This window comes from Rhipicephalus microplus, chromosome X, assembly GCF_043290135.1.
Source record: "Rhipicephalus microplus isolate Deutch F79 chromosome X, USDA_Rmic, whole genome shotgun sequence".
NCBI classification, from domain to species: Eukaryota; Metazoa; Arthropoda; class Arachnida; order Ixodida; family Ixodidae; genus Rhipicephalus; species Rhipicephalus microplus.
The window spans coordinates 492,444,785-492,467,366 of NC_134710.1; the positions used below are offsets into that span (position 1 = coordinate 492,444,785).

At 44.5% G+C, this 22,582-nt stretch overlaps 1 protein-coding gene and 1 long non-coding RNA gene across 5 annotated transcripts in view; both read left to right on the plus strand.

Moving 5' to 3' along the window:
- Nucleotides 1–22,582, plus strand: part of LOC119161647 (low choriolytic enzyme) — a 1,178,895-nt gene that overhangs the window by 435,746 nt on the left and 720,567 nt on the right. The gene's annotated exons all lie outside the window — the stretch shown is intronic.
- Nucleotides 1,086–16,961, plus strand: LOC142776726 (uncharacterized). The gene is made up of 2 exons (XR_012887763.1): nucleotides 1,086–13,740; nucleotides 16,321–16,961. It is a non-coding gene; the product is annotated as an uncharacterized LOC142776726 (long non-coding RNA).

Sequence of the window (22,582 nt, forward strand, 5' to 3'; positions counted from 1 at the left end):
GGCTCAGCGAATCGCTCAGATTGATGGTATCTCACTGGAATGGTCGTATGCACACAAGCAGATGCTTCTTCAGACGCTCAAAGTGAGTAACGTTTATTTGTATTTGATTTCAACACGAATTAAGCCAGAAACTACAAGTGTTACGTTTGTTTATTTTAGTTTTTCTGCTCAACGCGAGGTGGCACATCGTCGCGTAAAAGTCGTGCAGACGTGTTCTAATTCTCAGACAGCATGAACTCGGTGCTGTCTTCTAAGCAGTCTGTGTAGACTGTCCATGTGCTGTCTAAGAATTGGAACACAGCCGACGTCCACGCGTGCCAGTGGTTGCGCGCCCTTTTCCTACAGGCGCGACTTGACGCTTTTGACGCGTACGCGCATGCATACGCGTGCCAGTGGTTGGTACTTAAGCGCATGCTCACTAAGCGCGCTCAACTACGCCCATCGTCTGCTTGGCTGTTCCTTCATGAGAACATCGCCCTGCAATAACTCACTTCAGATGGTCCACATTTGTCTGCTTATCACAAGGGAGGGGGCTTGTGACGTATCTGTGGATTGCATTTTCTCAGTTACTTGTTGATCTTCGGAATATAAAATACGAGCAAGACGTGCAGCCTGTTCGTTTGAAGTGATCGAGTTAATACAGGATGACATCTTCATTACGGAACAGCCAAACAGACGATAGGCCCAGCTAAGCGCGCTTCGTGGGTTTACGCTTGCTCTCTTTCTGGCAACTTTACTCTGTCGTGTGGCACTGACGCATAAAAAAGTCGGCGCTCGCGCACAATACCTGAAGATTCGGGTGGCTGTACAGGCACCGGTAACAGCTTGGTTGTTCCGATTGTAATTGTTCAGTCGAAATCTACGTATTCGACAAATGCAATGTGTAGAAGCAATCCTATGTAAAGGAGCTCTGCTCTAAACTAATCTTTGCTGGTTGGTTCCATTTTTCCCAATTTCTTTTTCACGACTGTGCGGTCGCAAATGAAATATCTTTATCGAAGACCCAAATTTTGTGTAAGGTGACAGTTATTTTTCTGCGGTAGAAAACAAATTCAAAATATAATCGCGCAGAAAAGAAAGAGAACTAGAACGAAGATAAGCAAACGCTTATAAAACGTACTCTGTAGAAGTTTAAAAAACGACATTTAATTTAAGATACCTACATACATACATACATACATACATACATACATACATACATACATACATACATACATACATACATACATACATACATACATACATACATACATACATACATAGCTAAACATTTGTGCGGCTGTAAATATACATATGTGCGTGATATTTCTACTTAATTGGATACCTGTTGGCAACTACAGATAAGGACAGAAGCCTAGTTATACTGAATAGATGGACATTTCATGCGCCTGTCATCTGTACTGGGACTATTTTCGATAAATTGCCAGATGGCGCGGGGTCTCCCCTACATCTTCTGTGAACCAAAATAATGTTTTAATCATTATCGTCACCTTCGGTCAATATTTCTACAGGGCATCACAGATGAACATACTAGGGAAGAGGACGATGTTTAGTGTAAGCTCGTGCAGACTGGGCTCCATAATGTATGCGTGTCTGTTTATCTAAAGTAAATATATTTTTCAGGCGTCTTCTCCTCGTAACATTTTGGTGTAGAGTGCGGGTCTTCCCACAGTCAACATCCACGACGAGTCTACGCAGTGGACGTTCCTTGGCTGCCTCTGCGTTGCCTGATGAAGACGAGAACGAGGATTCTTTGGAGACTACCCCAACCACGCTTTGTCCAATCACGCAGCAACAAGCAGCATCACATCCAGCCGCTACTAACCGCTCCGTCGTGCTGACCCAACCGCGTGACCCAGGCACCTTTTCGTGCAGTGACAACGCTGACGTAGAGGAATGGCTTCAGCTGTACGAAATGGTGAGTGCTCTGTACAACTGGGATCCGGCGCTCATATTGGCCAAAAGTTTTTTCGACCTTGATGGCTTAGCTAAAGTTTGGTTTTCCAACCGCGAGGAAGAGATCACGAGTTGAGACATCTGTAAACCGAAACTCACCGATATCTTCGGCAAGCCCATTGGGCTTCATCGTGCTACACAGAGAGAACTAGCGTGCCGACTCCAGTCCTGCACTGAGTCATTTGTTACATACATACAACATGTGCTCGCCCTCTGCTAGAAGGTGGACGACAAGATGGCGGAATCTGAAAATGTCGCGCACATCCTCGAAGAAATCGCCGATGACACGTTCCCTCTTCTCGTGTTTCGAAACTCATCGACTATGGACGACGTTAATAATAAATTCCGACGCTCAGAAAAAGCGAAAAGTCGTCATATGTCTCCACACTTTTCGCGTCTTCCCAACACGGCTACAACATCTATCAGCGAGGACGTCCGTTTGACACTAGCCCCTGATGCTTCCGACAATATTGTGCCACAAAATCGAGGCAGCATCTTCACTGTCTAACCAAGTCCGCGCCCCGGACGACTCTCGCGCCACAATTTCTTTGTTCAAAAGAGTTGATCGTCAGAAACTGGCCAACGCCAAACTTTAGACGCTATGCCCCGTTGACCGACCTGACTACTGACTGCCCACTACACCTAGTATGTCCCGCAGACCGAACAACCGCCCATGTTACCAGAAGTCGGCAGAATGGCAACCTTCTGATGACAGGCCGATCTGCTTTAACTGTAGACGAGTCAGCCATATTTCACGTCATTGCCACACTGCCTCGAAAAGGCAGCCATGGTCGCAATATGCCAACACCCGACGCCCACCTACTGATTCTCGGATACCGATCCACCTGGAACAAGACGTTGCTTTGCCACCCAGGACCGCTCAACCAAACCGTTCCCCGTCACCTCCTCGACGCATGTCGCGCTCAACTAACAGACGTCGCTCTCCCTCACCCTTTTACCGCCAGTCCTTGGTTAAACAGACGGGCGCAGCTCCAGGAGTTGAGCCTGCTTTGAGGACCCGACCCGAAATTCCTCTACACACAATACCTGGACACAACAACTTGATGAAAGTAATTGTTGACGGTACTTCTGTAGCAGCACTCATTGACACCAGCGCTCACATATCAGTCATGAAATCCAGTCTTTGTGCTCGACTAACAAAGTGCTCACTCCTGCTTTGATTACTGTAGTCCGAGTAGCCTATGGTGCAACAGCAGTGGTCACTGGGATGTGTGCCGCTCGCGGTACTGTTGCTGGACGTCGTACTACTGTTCTGCTTACATACTGGACCACTGCCCACATGACATAATTTTGGGATTCGATTTTCTGTCGGAGCATTCCCCCATGATTCACTGTTCTGCTGGTTTTGTTCAGCTCCTCCTACCACACGCCGCTGACCCTCCTGATCCTGCGCCACCAAAGCTATGCTCCGCCGACTTGGTTCACCTATCTTTTCCAGCTGTGACGTATATCAACGTCTTTTCTGATTTACCTGTGGCTGACAGCGATTATATCATGTAACGTAATCCTACCATCCTGTGTTCACTCAATGCTGCGTTCCCCCACACCCTCATCACAATTAAGGACAATGTGGCAAGTATCCCTAGTGTGAACTTTGGACTTTTCTCTAAAGTGCTGCCACAAAGGATATCCCTTGCAACCCTTGCCCAGGCCGGCGACTACCATATCTCCGCCTTAATAGAGGATACACCGTCATCTGCCAGTATTCAGTCAGGCAGTACACTAGACGGCATAACTAAAATGATTGCCTCTGATCTTCCAGCCGAGCATGTGTCTATGCTTCGTTGCCTTCTTGTGTTGTATCAAGACGTCTTTGATTTCCATGGCCGACCCATAGGTCAAACTACCGTCGTAAAGCAGCGGATCAACACCGGTGATGCAAATCCAGTACACCAGAGACCTTATCGGACTTCCTCCACCGAGTGACACGTGATCCAGCAAAAAGTCGACAAGATGCTTGCCCGAGATATCATTGAACCTTTTTCAAGTCCTTTGGCTTTGCTCGTTGTGCTCGCCAAAAAGAAGGATAAGAGGTGGCGCTTCTGTGTCGACTACAGAAATCTTGTCAAAGTTACAAAAAAGACGTGTATCCTCTGTCACCGATATATGACGCTCTTGAGTGCCTCAGTGGAGCAAATTATTTATCTTCCATCGACCTTCGTTCCGGGTACTGACAGATATCAGTTGATAATCTGGACCGTGAAAAAACAGCATTTGTAACTCCCGATAGGTCATATCAGTTCATAGTAATTTCGTTCTGGTTATGCAATGCCCCGGCTATATTCTAACGGATGATGGACGCTCTTCTTCACGGTTTTAAGCGGTCAATCTGCTTATGCTACCTTGATGACGTCATTGTTTTTTCGCCGACTTTCGAAACTCACCTCGAGCGTCTTTCAACAATTCTTTCGGATTTCCTAAAAGCAGGGCTCAAATTCAACTCGCCGAAATGTCACTTAGGCCACCGGCACTTCACTCTCCTTGGACACCTTGTTGATTCCTCTCGTGTTCGTCCCGATCTTGAGAAAGTGCGTGCCATCAAGGATTTCCCTGTGCCGACATCTGCGAACGAAGTTTGAAGCTTTTTGGACCTTTGTTTTTTACTTTCGTAAACTTGTGCGGAATCGCGCTGACGTCACACACCCTCTCAAGAAACTACTACAAAAATGTGACTTTTGTGTGAGGACCTGATCAAGCCAGAGCATTCGTTGAACTGACGACCAGACTTACGACGCCACCGATTCTCGGCCCCTAGATATATGCACTCCAACGGAAGCGCGTACCGATGCTAGTGGCCACGGAATCGAAGACTTTTTGGCACAACAACAGCATGGCTGCGAGCACGTATTGCATACGCTAGCCGTCATTTATCGCCAGCAGAACGAAAGTACTCCATCACGGAACGCGAACGCCTCGAACTTATCTGGGCAGTGGCTAAACTTCGGCCATATTTGTATAGACAGCCGTTCACGGTTGTCACTGATTACCACATCTTACGCTGAATGTCGTCTTTAAAAGATCCTAGTGGACGTCTCGACCAGTGGGCTCTATAGCTACAGGAATATTCCTACATGGTTGTCTACAAATCAGGCCGCCATCATGAGGATGCTAATTTCTTGCGGCGTCATCCAGTAGACATAAGATATAATCCTTCGGCTAAGTAGTCCCACAATTCCTCCGTCTCTACGCATGTTCCTGCTCCAAAATTGCGCATTATATCGCTACAGCGTGCATCCTAACGAACCTGAGCTGCTGTTGGTCATAGCACAGCGTATGCGTCCGACTGTCCTCACGCAGTTGCATGATATTCCGACAGCTGGTCACCTGGTAGATTCAAGTACTTATGACCGCGTTGGACGTCGCTTTTTTTGGCCCGGATTTACCGATGTGTATTGCGTCACGTGGCCTCATGCAAATCTTGTCAGTACCGCAAAAACCAGCAAACCTTTCAGCGGGACGCCTTCAGCCCATTCAAATTCCATCCGAATCATTTTATAGGGTATGTCTTGACTTACTGGGACCGATCCCTTTATCGGCCAGCGGAAACAAGATGATAGCAGTCGCCACGGATTACATCACTCGGTAAGTCATCACGTGGGCCCTTCCTAGATGTTGTGCGACCGACATCGCTGAATTCCTTCTCGAAGACCTCATACTACACCATGGTACTCCTCGGCAACTGCTTACCGATCAGGGTCGCTACTTTTTATCGCGTTACGTAAGACATATTGCACTCTTGTGCTACAAAGCACAAGTTCACAACGGCGTATAACGCTCAAACCAACGGGCTCTCAAAGCGGCTAAACAGAACCATCACGGACATGCTCGCCATGTACGTTCCTTCCGATCATCGTGACTGGGACTCCGCCCTCGCCGTTGTGACATTTGCCTATACTAGGTCCCAGCATGATACTGCAGGTTTCTCGCCATTTTTTCTCCTGTATGGGCGAGAACCCACTCTGCCTTTTGACACACTCCTTTTCGCCGTTGGCCACACGTCAGAATATGCCAACGATGTGATCTCTAGAGCTCTAGAGGCACTGTTAAGAGGCGCGATGCCAACACGGTCCCGGAGTAGCCGATGCTATGAAACTCTCCGCTGCCAATGTCGCTGGCTCTATGGTAGCGTATGCTTCTCTGCTCGCGACTAGTTCTGCGCAGAGCAGATAGACGAGCGGACACGACGAAGGTGAGCTAAGGCAAGGTTTATGTACAGCATAGAAATAGAGGCGTTGCATATTTGGAACAGGGGTCGACAGCTTAGGGACACGAAGAGCCGAGATGTCTTCTCTGACGCATAGGTCGGCTTCTCTCTGACTTATAGGTGGGCTGCTTGGCGAAGCGCCGGGTGGTTCTTTATAAGCCCAAGGTCATCTTTAACGTCATCAACGTCCAATAAGAACTGCCGCCGGGCGTCAGAATCCGCCAATAGAGACCCGCCACTAGGTTGCGTCATGATTCTAAAGCTGGAGCCGCTGAGCTGGGTTGCACCCAAAGACGAATAATATTGCCACGCCTTTCGTAAGGCTCACCAGACTAGATGGGGCCGCTTGCATAATCGGGCTGCTATCGGGCCCCTGGGCTGAGGGAGCTCGCCATGCGTTCCGTAAGACACACTGGCGCCCTCCGCTTCATGACGTCGTTAAGTTGATGGCGTCAGGCGGGCTCACTCACTGGCCTTGACACAGATTGCCTTTGCAGAGGCAATGACGTTAAGTGTGCTCCCCCGCCGCCAGTCAATGCGCCGGAAAGACGAGCCGCTTCCACGTGGCTCGAATGGGCACGCTAGTTCACCAGGTCCATCCAGGTTCGCCTCAAGGCCATGGGGAGGATGTAGCTTTAGGCTCGGTTCCGCGTACACGTCCCATTTTTGAGGCCTGTTCCCAGCTCCACTGGCTTGCCGCCAAAACTTGTCAACTAACTTCGCTCGTCTCATCCGGCGATTTTCGGTCTCAGCACTTGTCGGTTGTTCTGCAACTTGTCAAGAACGGTTCGACAACAGACAACACACGACACAAGCAAGTGCCCTCGGTTACACTAGAGAACACCAGACAAAATATAGCACAATGTATACCTTGCTATGTGTGTACTGGAATTTCGCTCCCTCTACATCAAGATGCGCATGTGGGACACAAGACTATTAAAATGAGTACTCAAATTTTTATAGAGTGCTCAGCTAAGGACATGACTAGGGCAAAATTTTGCCCCGTTTTGCCAGCGAAAGACCGAAAGGTGAAGCAGGTACTAACTAAAACGCACGGCTGAATGCGTCTGCATTAGCGTTTAGGTTTTCTTTTTTGTAGCGAACGTCAAAGTTGTGTTGTTGGAGTATCATGCTGCACCTCAGTGACCAACGACTTTTTGGCGACATGTTATTTAACCAGATTTGTGGATAGTGCTCAGTTTCAACCACAAACCTCTAACCGGAGACGTAACAGCCTATACACACTAAACCGATTATGACCCTTAAGGGTGTCAAAAAGAGTGCCGACACCCTAAGTACACCCTTTAAGCACCCTATTCGCGTCTCAGCACCCTACAAGTGGAACATAAAGGGTGAACACATCAAAAGGGTGGAAACTAGGGTGCAAAAAGGGTGCAACAACTAATTGGTGCTTATGAGCACTCCTTAAGGTGCACAGTGGCCGACAAATCTTTGTGAGTAACGTGGTTATAGAGCATAACCAACAGCTTTTAGAGGTCTACTGGTTAGACACCATGGTCTCATTAATAGCCCCACCACAGTAACGGATATCTGAATAGCAATAGTGCACGGCTGAACGTGAATTCTGCACTGGTTCTTGCATTCTTGCTGCCTTTTTCTCGTCGCCTCACGGCCGGCGCTGACCAAGCTATGCGCTACAAGTTCACAAGCCAATGGCGGAGTACGCAGCTTGTAGAGCTACAACAAGATTGTGACTTACACATATAGAGTTCTCGGCCTCGTTTGCGCCTAACATTGAAAACAAAGCTTCGTCCATGACAGTATATATAAATCATACATTGGTAATGCAAATAATTACAACAAGGCCGTGGTAGATAAAATAGTTTTTGTGTTGTACAAATATTTGTTAACCTTACAATGTATCAGTTGACGCGTGTTACCAACTTTTATGGCGGGCTATGGACTTTCACGTTCTATTATTATAACACAAAAGAAACGTTTTCTTGATTTTGTTCATAGAAATATTCTTCAAAGCAAGTTGAAATGAGCCCTGACTAAAACCTTTTCCTAAAGAATATTTACTATAAACAGCGAAACTAATGTTTGCCAACTAATACGCTTATTTTGTTGTGATAAATTTTGCTTGCTGCCAGTGCTTAGTACTAATATACAACCGCTTTAACACTGTTTTTAACAGCCAGATTAACCACTCAACCAATGTACAGATGTCACCAAGGTATCGGTAAAAGAAATACACAAGCAAGCAAACGTTTCAAATTTCGCGCGAATACGCGTTATGTCATTTTGTCATTTTCGAAGGTAAGAAATATTCTATGCAATACATACTAGCGTATCTTCTATTTGCACTATTTTTACTCTAAATTTAAGCAGAAACAATCTATTTACTTATCATATAAAAGATTATGTGCGCAAATGCGGATCGGTGGCGTCAGAAGGACAGAAATGGCGGTATCTTCCTGGAGGCCGCAACGGCCGTGTGCCGAGCATTTAGAGTCGATTTTTTATGTTGTTCAAAGTGTGCTTGCGCTGTCTTTCGTGTTCTGTCGGTGCTGCTTGTTACGAAGATGCACTATACTCAAGAGAGGACCGGCTGCTTCGTACCGTCGAACGCTCGCCAAACTAAAAAGGTAGGTGGATGTTTCTGCTGTCGACGCTTTGTTTTTTGCTTCTCCGGCCAAGGCCGTGGCGTGCCCGATCCAGGCTGCTGTGCTTCCCCTCGCGTCCTCGGCTCCTCCCGCGGTTAACACCGAAAGCGCTATAGTATAATAACGTTGGGAACTAAGGTTTTCCGAGCTGGTAGACGATAAGTGAGTTGTTATTAACGTTGCGAGCCTGCTGGCATGTCTGATTTCTTAGGCTCAAGTCTAGGCTCAGCGACGTTACGCGCGGATGAATTTTTTCTGTGGGGAAGGAGGTTAAAGCAATGTGTGCTGTGCGGCTGTGAGTCGGCGGGCGATGCTCTGCACGCTATGAATCGCTATCTTTTTGCAATGCCATCGGACGCCGTTCGGGGATTGCGCCTGGAAGCCGTAAGCGTCGTCTGTGTGTCGCGTGCGTTGGAGTATTCCGGTGATTCGCGTTGAATTAGATCTTTGCGTATTTAATTTAAAAGAATGTAGAAGAATAACGTGGTGTCCGCGTTGGTATTTACGCGGCCTTGTTCGTTTTCTGTGCCAAAGAAGTATATGAAGAAAGTTTTATATGTTACGCGTCCTCTTTTCAACAGCTACGTGATCATTAAATGTGTGTGACTATTATAAGATAGATGTGTTTTCCTGTGTGACCAAATGTGTTTGAATCTACCGGGCACGTATACTATTAAATTATCGTGATATTATCAGCTTAACTAAGTGTGCGTAAACTTGACACAGCGTGCTGTAGGCGTGGTTCTCAAAGCGTGCAATTACGCCTGGGCCATTAGATTTTGTCTATGAGTGGCCGAATAGCCGTACCTTAGCTGTGCAAGCGCTAGGTTGAGTAGTGGTTCACTCGTTCGAGGGCAATTTTGGTGGTACTGCTTGTTCCCCCCTGTTCACCTATCATTGCATTGTTCTGGTTTGTAAGAATTGTGGGTGCTGCAGCCCACTTTGAAGTTAAAACTTTGCCGAATACCTTTACGTTTACGAACTTTCTAAAACGAAGTTCTACCACAACTTCCAATGACACTTTCGAATAAAAGTGTAACGCTTTATCTGATATCATAAATTCTTTATGACCTCGCTGCAGATTTACAAGTGACCTGTGATATGTGCAGTCTATGAATACCAATTTTTTTTGCTCAAAACACAATAAGGTTATACATCACAGTATGCGTGCCTAAGGCGTGCATATGTTGCTGCTGATATGCAAACTTAGACATTGTATTTATCTAAGAATGAACAAATCTAAACTGCCCTTTTTTGAAGATGTACGCATCAGACCAATTGAATAATATGAAAAATAATGTTCACCAAGTGATTGTTGTTTATTGGCTTGCACCGACGTCTCTAAAACCACATTGTTGGTACTTAGACCACATGGTAGGATGCAAGATTCATGACGTCGTATTGAATGTTATTGTCACATGATTTGCCAGGTAAATTGTTATTAGCATACAGAGGCCAATAACGTTGTGGCCTCATCGTTATCATAATGAAGTAGGTTAGGAAATATGTGATTCTGCTGCCTTTACATCATGTTGGGAAACCACTACGTTATGTAGCTATCTGCAGTGTCTGAGATTCTGGTTGCCGGTCGATATTGCAGAAGCTTGCCTGCTTTATTGTGATGGCATGGGGTTCAAGATTCATGTTTTGTCTTAGCGTTTTCACTTTTCCCCCCTATGGGCATTAGAGAGCTTGTGCTGTTTGATTAGAAGTGAGGAGTAGTGCCTTTTTAGCCAACCAGAACAATTTAGATCAATGGTCACTATGCAGCACACAATATTCATTTAGTGAACTCAATTTCAGGCAAATTATAGAGGTCCGAATGTTAGCCGTTTGAAGGAAGCTTAGTTCGTTGAACTCATGAGAATAAATGGTAGATAAGTAAAGGCAGGGAGGTTAGCCCGACCAGCAAAGCCGGTCTGTCACCCTACACGGGGGAACAGGGAGATATAAGTCCTGTCACAGTGGTCCAGTCGCTAAGGTGCTCGGTTTCTGACCTGAAGGTCGCAGGATGATATTCCGGCCTTGCTGGCTGCTTTTTCGATAAAGGTGAAAATGCTGTAGGCCTGTGTTCTCAGATTTGGGTGCACGTTAAAGAACCCCAGGTGGTCGAAATTTCTGGAGCCCTCCACTACCTTGGTAAAAAAATTCATGTGTCAGTATTGCTTTAATTTTATGCTTTACCTGCAGTGGATGCATATGCGCATACTGACAAGTATATGCAGTGGTATTGCAATATTACGTAATAAAATATTCATATGGCGCATATTGCATGGCATTTACTTAAGAAACACATCACATGGGTATCAGTAAAGGCAGTTGTAAGGCGGTTGTAAGGCGGTTATCAGTAAATGCGGTTGTTCTGAACAGGTTTTTTTTGTAGTAATTTTGTGGTTTATTCCAGTACATCTCTTCCTTCCCCAAAGCTGCACAATTATCTACTCATGAATTTAATTATTATTGACACTCGGGGAATTTCTAAATTAATACAGTCACTTAAGCCCTCTTCAAGCCCTGGTGTCGATCCTATAACTTCTAAATTTCTTCAAGGTACGGCCTCGTATTCTTCAATTCTTCTTACCAAACTTTTTCAACAATCTATTGAGAGCGGGTCCCTACCCATCCAGTGGAAAATCGGTAAGGTGGTCGCCGTTCACAAATCAGGTAGCAAAGAATCTCCTTTAAATTACCGCCCTATATCCCTTACGAGCATTCCTTGTAAAGTCTTGGAGCATGTCTTGTACACAAGCATCGTAACGTTTCTCGAATCCAACTCATTTTTCACGGATGCACAACATGGTTTTCGAAAGGGATTTTCGTGTGAAATCCAATTACTGTCTTTTACACACCAGCTTCACCGCATTCTTGACCGTCGCTCCAAAGCGGACTGTATTTTTTTAGATTTTGCAAAAGCCTTTGAGAAAGTGTCCCATAATCTCCTGCTCCTGAAACTTAGCAAACTTAACCTTGATCGTGATGTGTTCAAATGGCTGGAACACTTTTTGTGTGACCGTACACAGCTTGTTGCAGCCAACTCATATAATTCTCCAGAATGTTCTGTTAATTCGGGCGTACCCCAAGGCTCAGTCCTGGGCCCCCTCTTATTTTTAATTTACATCAATGACCTCACTGATTGCATTTCATCAAACATACACCTGTTCGCTGACGATTGTGTGATATTTCGTGAAATTAACGACACAAGCGATGTTAGTATTTTACAAAACGACCTTAACGCTATTTCAAACTGGTGCAGTCTTTGGCTAATGAACCTTAATATTAAAAAGTGTAAAGTTTTACGCGTATGTCGAACTTCAACCACTCCTGCCTGGTACCATCTTAATAATGTTCTACTCGATTGTGTTTCATCCTACCGGTACTTAGGTGTGCACATTACTTCTTGCCTGACCTGGTCCGTTCACATAAGCAACATTATTAACAATGCAAACCATATGTTAGGCTATCTTCGTCGCAATTTTTCTTCCTCACCTGCCTCTCTAAAACTACTGATGTATAAGAACTTGGTTAGAAGTAAATTAGAATATGCTGCTTCAGTTTGAGATCCCAGCATTGTTTATCTGATTAAAGATCTCGAACTGGTCCAAAATAACTCTGCCCAGTTTATCCTACACGATTACGATCGAACAGCAAGCGTTACAGCTATAAAAAACTCGTTGCAGCTGACTTCCCTTTCTTCTCGTCGTAAGTTTTTTCGCCTGTGCCTTTTTCATAAAATCTTCCATAACAGCCCCCACCTTCGTGCTAATCTTTTTCTTTCACCGTCCTACGTGTCCTCTCGCATCGATCATGCGCACAAAGTTGGTATACCGATATGCCAAACAAGAACGTGTTCAGAATCTTTTGTCCCACGCACCAGCAAAGACTGGAACCAGCTTTCTGGAGTGACTGCTGCGATTACTGATTATCAGCTGTTTCGCGCTGCACTAACGAACATTGTAAACTGAGGTTACTTATGACGTGTGCCTTTTTCATTTTTTTATGTTCTTGCGTGTTCTGAAGTGTTTTGTAGCTATAATTGTATACTAAGATTATTTAAAATATGTACACTAGATCTCTTTTGTTCTGCTTTTGTGTCCTAACTTTGTTATCAGCTAAAATTGATTATTCAGTAAACGTTGAATCCTGTACTCCCCTTTACTCTCCTTCTGAATCCATTTTTTGTAAACCCACTCCCCTCTTCAATGCCTCTGGCCCTGAGGGTACAGTAAATGAATAAATAAATAAATATTTAAATAAATAAATAACTACAGAAATGCAAATGTGCCTCTATGGATGCACTCGTGCATATATTTGGTCATCTTCAAGAACAGAATTTATTGATTGCAAGCAACAGCATTACTCACCTGCTTATCTCTTAATTATGCGCAGTCAATACAGCTAAAAGGGGGTGTCTTCATCTAAGAGTTCTAACATCATCTTCGTGCATGAGCGAGCTATAAAGGTGAATGAAAGTTCACATGTATGACATCGACATGAAAAGCTCTGCAACAGCATGTTTTTCGTTGTATTTATACTGCAGCATGTTCTTTTTGTATTTCTCAGTTGCGTGCCACTAATTATATGTTGGCCATTCGTTTCTAGCCATTCACTGCAATTTGGCAAGCTGCGCATGCAGTCTAGACAAACCTCACCAAAATAATTTTTTTTGCACCAGTGCAGAAATTCTTCGGCACGGTCTGTCATTTCATATGAGTGAGGCTGCTTAAGGAAAGTTCCTGACAAGGTCAAGGAGCCCAAGCACCAGCGAACTCTGAACCATTGTTCAAGCATCAGCTCTGTTCACTCTGCTCATGCGCTGTGCCTCACCAAGCTACTGGACGCTGCCTACTTATATGACGTGCTCTCCATATTCACCTCAGTTTGGCAGCAGTGTGTGTGGTCTTCACAGTGCTTGCCAAAATCATTTTTGCACTGGTGAGGCACTTATTTCTTGCTTTAATTGTGTTAGTATTACTGCATGCACCCCTGCCAAGCAAGAGTACCAATGTTTCCTGTGAATTGTTTGTCATGGTAAACAGAGGATTTCAAGCACAAAATTCATGCTGAACTTTGGTCCTTCAAGAAGTGTGGAACGAAGGTGGTGACAGTGTCAACGTGCTCTCTTTAGAAATAAAGGATTTGCATGAAGAGCCTGTCGCACCGTGAAACAGGCACAAAAAACTTCCAGTTGAAAATAAGCAACTTCAAATGAAAATTGAAGAATTTACACTGTATTCAAGGTTGAACTATCTGACATCAAAGGCATCTCAGATGAGGTTTTTCGTTTGACGCTGTCTGAAATTTTTGTGCGATGATGGAAAAACCATTACTCGTGATGATATTGACACTGCAGACAGAGTAGGAACAAACGAGCCTAGTTTGAAAAAAAATAGTAGTGCTATATGAACGATGTTATAAATGAAATGTTGTGGATAAGACAAAAACTTACGTCTGTCTACAGTGGCCTTTCCTGTTAGATCAAGTAGTCCTATTTATGTCAACGAACACTTGACAAGACAAGGTAAGCAGTTAGTGAGAGCACGAATGCAAAAAAGCAAGTAGGATGGAGGTTCATTTAGATGCAAGGCGAAATTATACAACAAAATTTATATCAAAAAATTGGAAGCATTAGCAATTTTAAAGACTGCCTTCTTAGAAGATCTGGCAAAACGCTGTGTTGATGCCTTCAGAGCCACACTTTTCTTGAGCTTGCAATGTCAGTAAACTATGACTGACATGGCAGAATTTTGATACCTAGATAGTGAAAAATTGATACCTAGATAGTGAATAAGGCCACCAGCAATCTTTATTGCGTTTACATTAAATGCTCTTAGCATTATAAATAAGACTAGTAGCCTGTGTCGCTATTTCGATTACATGTCGGTAAAATTTGATGCCATTCTTTCCACATTATTCTTGTATTTTTCGTGCGATATAGCCCACCAAAAATACCAGGGTACAATTATCATGGCATTGTGTGGTTCATGAAATGTGGAAGAGGAATAGCGCTGTACATCAAAAGTTAATTTGTGGCTGATGTCAATGGACTTCCGTGTGTTAAGCCCTGTGTTGAGTGTCTAGTAGTACGACTTGGGGGTTTTATTTTGCAGCAATTAGCACGCCTCCATTAGGTCATAAGTAGGAATTTTGAGTTTCTGGAAACCAGGTAACTTGATTTTTCGGTCACAGATGCACAGACGATTTTTCGGTCACAACCAACGAGGCAGATGCCGACGGCGGGTTTTCTGCGACACGAGCACTTCAACACTATCATGTTAAAAAGCTGACATAGGCAGCATTGACCAAATGAATGCAAAGAATAAAGTCAAGTGTCTTAGCCGGAATGAAAACCTAGTATTCTGCTTGGAAATTAAGTATTCTACCACAGAGCCATGCCCGGCCTCGGTTATACTTTTCAAATAGTCTCAAATGTTTGTGTAACATCAACTGTCGTTGCAGTACTGGCTATCAAATTTTATAACCATTACATGTGCACTCCTATGATGCAGCCGTGAGGTTGAATCAAAGTCAATTGTAGGCAGGCACCATCCTGTGAAGTATTTGTGTAGCAGTGTTGAGGGCTACCATCCTCGCGAGTGCCAGCAGAAACACCAATGCTTCATACTAGCCTACCACTTCCAGTGTGGCTAATATTCATGTTTTTGTTGGCATCGTAACGAAACAGCAAATAACTGCTAATGTTGTCAAGGGTGTAACATCTCCCCATAACAAATGAAACATATGCGGCTATTTAACGTATGTGCGTGCGAGAATTTGTACTTATATTGAGCTCCACTTTATCAGATCGCTCAATAAAAAATTAAAATACATGTTATGCGTGTTTCGCATAACATCGATTCCGAAAGTATGTGGGGTCTGCCAAATTTTTAGCATCAATTTTGTAACCTAAACGCTACCATAAACAATTATTTATTGAACATGAACAGCTGGACTACAACATACTAAGTTTTAGGTATTAAAAAAGCTGAATATATTCATGACTACAGCATACCTAACAGGCAGATACTTGTACTACATACATGACACACTATTGTAGAGCTAGACTAGAATATTGCTTATTGGCACTTTACAATTCTTTAAAAACCCTGATTAACTTCAGTGCCTTATTCGGTTTGTTCAAATTGAATGTGCGCAATTACTTGATGAATCGCTTTTTTACTCAAACCTAACTCATGTTTCACGTGTGCATCATGCTGAGTCATTGCTCAGATGTTTCTTGTATATATATTCCATTTCTACTATGCTGTTTGTTTTTATATGTGAAATCTGTTGTACGTGCTACCCTCTGTAGGCCCCCAGGTACTGTCAAGTTGTTTACACAGCTTTTTGCCTAGGGAACCTCCAACAAGCATGTTTTTCATAGAAAACAAAGTGGATTTTGATGCTGACTTCTAATCACATAGAACTAAGAACACTCCAGCATGACAAAGCATATTGTATCTTGGACAGTCTGTCTTGTGAAACTCTTAGTGATTACTTCTGTCTTTATTTTAGGCTTCCGGGTGCGGATGTTCTGTAGAGAAGGAGCGCCCTTATCACACTTTTGTAAAAGGAACCAAAGTCGCCTAAGCAGCTGAAGATGAATTGTGCAAGTGTTTGAATGATCACATTATATTAATCAAACACCACTTGCATTACCTTGCTAATATTTGTGATTTTGTAACGCACAAGTTTAGAAACACACACACATATATAAAGGGAGAGCTGTAAATGAGCCTTGAGCAAGTTTGTAGTCAAGGCTTTTAGCATGATGACGAAAGCATGTTATATAAGCCCACATGTTTTACCACACACCTACTTTCCTATCCATTTTCTTTTTCAATTTTGTGGGCACTGGCAACACCCTCAATAAGCACCTTTGGACTGCTGGTGCCTCTAACTTATGTTTTGTTGTTCTAAAAAATTTATTTGTTACCTAATATGCAAGGAGGAAAATCAGAATGGTAAAAGGTAAAAAAGAAGTCTCGTCACAAAAAAGATGTCCACTCATAAGAAAAAGATTTGAAAAACCGAAGATTGATCTTCACTCACAAAGATCTCACCATTACAATCGGTGCAGAAGGTCATAGCTCATGTTTACTATTGTCAATCTTTTTGGATTTATGCTATGTACAATAAAATAGTGACTATTTGCATCATGTTAATTTATTTGTCATAAATTTTTGTTGGGGCCTAATATCTTGCATTCTCACATGCATAAAAGCTCACGTCTGCTACACATAATTTAAAAGAGCGCAATGTGGTAAGGTTCTGTATTTAGTGCATATTATCTGTGTGTCTTTTAAAGTGAGTATATGGCATTTGAAATATTCACCAGTATTCGAAACTTATGAATTTTTAATTTGAAGGCATGCATGTCTGTATGGTGACCAAACATTCATAAATTGTGCATGCATGTGTGCAGGAAGGGGCCTTGAATAGATTACATTCATTCTGGACCACAAATGAGTAGCACAGGCCATATGCGCACTCTGGGATCAATTTCATGGTTATTGAAACACACATATTTATTTAATATAGCTTGCTTTAAGGTATATATTTACATATTGTCTACTTCCACCTTGAACATTGCACCAGGCATCCGGCACTCTTCTGAGCGCTTCTCGAGGGCACTTTGGTAACTAGTACACAAACATACAGACAGCTGTAAGTGGGGCCTCCACTTTTTTGCCTGCTGGAGAACGGCGGCTTCACCAAATCACACTTCCTATGCGGTGAAGCGAACTTTGCTCTTGCAACAGTCAAAGCTTATCTAAAATTCGACACTGTTCTTCAGAAGTGCAGTAAGTGCAGCTTGTTCTATCCAGAGCAGCAAAAAACAAAAACCCGAGGAACAGCACCTAGACAGGGTAAGGCACGATTGCAGCACTTCTCGATAACAGTGCTGGATTTTTTATTTACCTACACATAGAGAAAGCAAAACACTGGAGCCAACTTACCAGTAGCTTCACTGCAGAGACACTGTGTTTCAAAAGACGATGATGCAAAAGCCCCACCTAGAGCTGTCACTGTTTTCTGTGCTAGTTTTATAAGCGCCTGCGGAAGGCACTCTGTGGAGGGCTGGCCGCGTGCATGGTGCACGTGTTCAGGGTGGAATGGACGACTGAGTACATGTGTTCAAGTACTAACAAATGGTATGTGGGCTGTCACTCGGCATGGTCTACAGAGTATACAGCAATCTGCATTTTTAGCCATCTCCAGCATCGATCCTAGATTTGGCCCACTGGTACGTCGATGAGGAGCACCCTTCCAGCACCCATTTGAAAGGGTGTTATGACATCACAGCACCTGTTCAAGGGGTGTGCTCGTTACACACTTTAAAATTTCTCAGCACCATTTTTTGAACACCCAATAGGGAGCAAAGGGTGCTCGTCTGGCGACAAGCTCATTTACACCCTTAAGGGTGAGATTTGGTTAAGTGTGTACCTTTTGAAGGACCCACACGAGGCAAGCACATTCATTTTCAGAAATACTGCATGCCTCTTCCCAGCTGCTGTTTTCGACTTTTACAAAACTGGCCTTTGGATTACATCAATAGCAGTCAAAATTTCTGTTCCTTCTTCATCTCAAGCATTCAAAAGCTTATTTACGACTGCTTGACGTTGAACGTATGGTTTCATAAAGTTACTGTGGTAAATTTTGTTTGCCCACCTTCATAATATCTCTTGATAAGTGGTATCAGAAAGCTTCAATATCAGTTTGGCAGGCCCTTTCCAATGAGCCACAAGCTTGTTCTTTTCGGACTACCACAGCAGCATTACCTAACTACCCACTTCAAAGGTGCGTTTCTTCGCCGATTTGTCGTAGTACTCCATTGACAACACTTGTGCAGCCTTTATGTGGCTTTCCACAAAATGTTTCGTTTTTTGAAGCCTCTGATGGAGGTCTATAACATACTCTACTACATCAGGGTCCTCACCGAATGGCTCCCACGACTCATGTAGCATTCGCAATGGTGTTCTCAAACTCCTGCCATACACAAGCTTTGAAGTTCTAAAACCAGCGCTCTCATGAAGAGCTGATCACAAAGCGAACATAGCGGGAGGAATGCAGGCTTCCCAGTCACATTTGTGCTCGTAGCAAAGAGCTCTAGTATCCGTTTCAGAACGCAATGCATACGCTCTACCGGATTAGATTGCGGGTGTTGGATCGGGCTGCGCACTACTTTTATTCCACATTTATCCAAAAAAGTAGAGGTTACGCAGCTGGTGAAGACACTACCGTTGTCACATTGAATTTCAGAAGCAAATTCGACGCGTGCAAACATAGAGAGTCCTGCATTCACGGCATGAAGCGAATTGAGCTCCTTAAGTGGTATCGCTTCTGGAAATTTTGTGGCTACACAGAGGCCCGTCAGGATGCACCGACAACCTTGTCTTGACCCTGGCAATGGCCCAACAATATTAGTCACTAGGCGCCAAAAAGGTTCTGTGATAATTGGCACAAACTTTATGGGTGCCTTCCACTTGTCCGTGGGTTTCCCCGCTCTCTGACAAGTGTCGCATGAGCGTACAAAGTCTTCAGTATCCTTCCAGTAATTCGGTCAATAAAACTCAAAGGAAACTCTATCCTTGGTATTCCAGAAGGACTTGTTTTCGGGCTATGTGGTGCATACTTGGGCAGAAGACTGAGGCGCAAAAAACATAACGTGAAGCAGGAAGAGCAGGAGAGAAGACAGAACCGCGCAGAAAGGCGCTGTTCTGTCTTCTGTCCTGCTCTTCCTGCTTCACGTTATGTTTTTTGCGCCTCAGTCTTCTACCCCAAATATAGCCTTGGTCTTTTTCATGCCGAGATGTCCGGCTCACGCGTTTGCATGCGCCAGTTCCAATAATTGGCGATGATACATTTGTGGCACCAAGAGCTGCTCATACTTGCAACCTTGCATTTTTGTGTAGCTCCGATACAGAAGCCCTGCCTTCTAAAAAAAACATTCTTTTTCTTTCTTTCCAACTTTACGCTTTTCATTAGCGCTTCAATGGAGAGGTCCTCATGCTGCTCTAGAATGCACGTTTCTCGATTTACCCTCGAAAGCTCACTCTAACTTTTCACTACAAGCGAGAGTGTTGCACCCCTCTCACTCTCATCCAATCGCGTCTTGTCGTCTCCTCCACCGAAAGAAACGGCTTCCAGGACGGGTGGCTCGAGTGACTCATCCTGAAAATTACCTGTCCGAGAACCATCGAATCGCCTCAAAGTCACGCAGATGAGCCTCTTCAGCAGGTGGCGTTTCACTACACTGAATTACAACAAGTTCCTGCGAAAGCTTCTGCGCTTGTAATCGCGTGAGGGCCATGTACGCTAAGTTGGAGAAGAACGATTTAGCCTGCTCTTTGAAAAGCTGCTCAGAGTTATTAGAAAAAATATAAGGAAACCGATCGCAAAGTGCGGCAGACACAGCTGCTTCGGCGCGAGGTTTACCAAACGGGCCTTCACTGACAACTGGTGCGATTGGTAAGCAAGAACTCAGCTCCTCGGCGACTCTAATGATCTCCGCGCCTTCTCCTGTAAGGCTGAAATACGTGGCGCAAGGATGCCAGTGAGAAGAACGAGAAGAAACAGAAAGAGCGCCAACTCACAACTTCTCGTTCTTCTCATGGGCATCCTTGCGCCACGTAATTCAGCCTAAGATGTACCAACTAGCTCAACATAACGTACTGTTATTTTCCTGTAAAGGCGTCTGGAGGCACCAACGAAGAATGAACAACGTTAATGGTTGCCATTGAGTCTCGAAGTGCTCGACACGTTTTCGCATTCACTCTAATTTGCTGGAGATACGACTCTAACAACCACATGTTCTTTTCCGATTCTGCGATTGTTGCAAAAGCAAACTTTTGTTCACAGTTTACATCAATGTGCCCTTCCTTTTTGCACTTGTAGCAGATTAGCAGATTCCATGATTATAACACCCGTGTGTTATCATTGCGTTGTTTAGGAACCTCACTTAATTTCTCCGCTTCATTTTGCCCTTCTCCTACAGTGTCCTTCATAAGAGACGGGTCCTTCTTGAAATTACGGTGCGAAGTGGGTTTCCGTTGATCCGGTTTCTTTAAAAAGTTCTCTTTCCTTTCATTCTTTTCAACGTGCACTGCCCTGCTCTGCGACTTTCGGCGAGTATAATACTCCTCAGCTAACACTGCTTTCTTGTTAAACTGTGCTTCACCAAGTTTGTCTTGCAGCCGAAGTTTCATATCATCCTCGATACAACGGTAGAATTGCTCCAATGCAATGCAATCTACCACTTTATCGCGTTCATCATAAACACTTTCACCCTTAAGCCATTAAAGTAAATCGGTTTTAAGACGAAACCCGAAGACAAAATGGGACTCATTGTCCTTTTGTGCGTACCGGAACATTTGCCGGAAGGCATCGAGTGACAACTTATAACGTCTCAAGAGCCCTTTCTTAACTTCGTCATAGCTCTCAAACGCTACCTTCGACAAGCACGTTATCCTGTCGGACCCTTCGCCGGGGAGAAGAGATAAGTTCCGCTCCCAAAGAGGCCGCTCCAAGACATTTCGCTCACAGACATGTTCGAACTTGATGAGATTCTTCGCCATATCCTAGCCTACTACGAACGGTGGCAGTTGGTCCCGAATTCTCTGACCACTGACCTGAACAGTCGCAGAAGCTACGCTGGGCGCGTGCGAGCACTGTAGGATTGTCAATTCTATTCGTTTCAACTCAAGGTCCTACTGTATCTCAGCCTCCTCACGGCGTTCTCGCCTCTCAGCTTGTTCACGTTGGCGAACTTCTCGCCTTTCGGCTTCTTCGTGTTCGCGAACCTCTCGCCTTTCAGCCTCTTTGCGGCGTGCTTTGATATCCGCCCAGGGCTCAACGACTTCCTCAGTCGATACTCCTGCACCCTTCATGATCTCAAGGATCACTTGCTTTCTAAATAAGGCCAAAATAAGGCCAAGTTCCGCACAAATTTTGATCAGTTCCTTCACGTTAAGGTACTCTATCGTTCACACTAGCCGCTCAATATTTGCCGCTTTTAAGAATCTACTTGCCGCACCGGCTATAAGTCGACTAGCGAAATGCGCGAGCAATTTTTAACACTGCCGTGTTGCCATGCTCCGCATTACCTTTAGTTTCAAAGCGCTCCTACTTGGCTTGAAACGATCAAAGCTCACTTATTATTGCTTCACACAGCCCTTTCTAAAACAACTACAACATGTGCTAGAATTGTCTGGTAAACTGAGGGGAAATTATCAGGCACCGAATCGATCTCACTGATGCCGGCCGATCTCGCAGCTGCCATCCACTGTTACGAGGCGCGACGCCAACGTGATCCCGAAGGCGCCACTGCTACAAAACTCTTCGCTGCCAAGGTCACTGGCTATTTGGTAGCGTATGTTTCTGAGCTCGCGACTGCTTCTGCGCAGACCTGATAGACAAGCGGACAAGACGTTGTTGAGTTAAGACAAGGTTTATGTTCAGCAAAGAAATAAAGGCGTTACCTATTCGGCAGTGGGGCCGACAGCATAGGAACTCGAATAGCCGAGATGTCTTCTCGGACGCATAGGTCGGCTTCTCTCTGACGCGTAGGTCAGCTGCTTGGCGAAGCGCCGCGTGGTTCTTTAGAGGCCCCCGGTGATCCTTTACGTCATGAACGTCCAATAAGAACTGTCGCCGGGCGTCAGAAACCTCCATTGGGGACCCATCGCGAGGTTGCGTCATGATACTCAAATTCGAAGCCGCTGCGCTGGGTTGCACCCAAGGACGAGTGATGTTGCCACGCATAGCGTAAGACTAG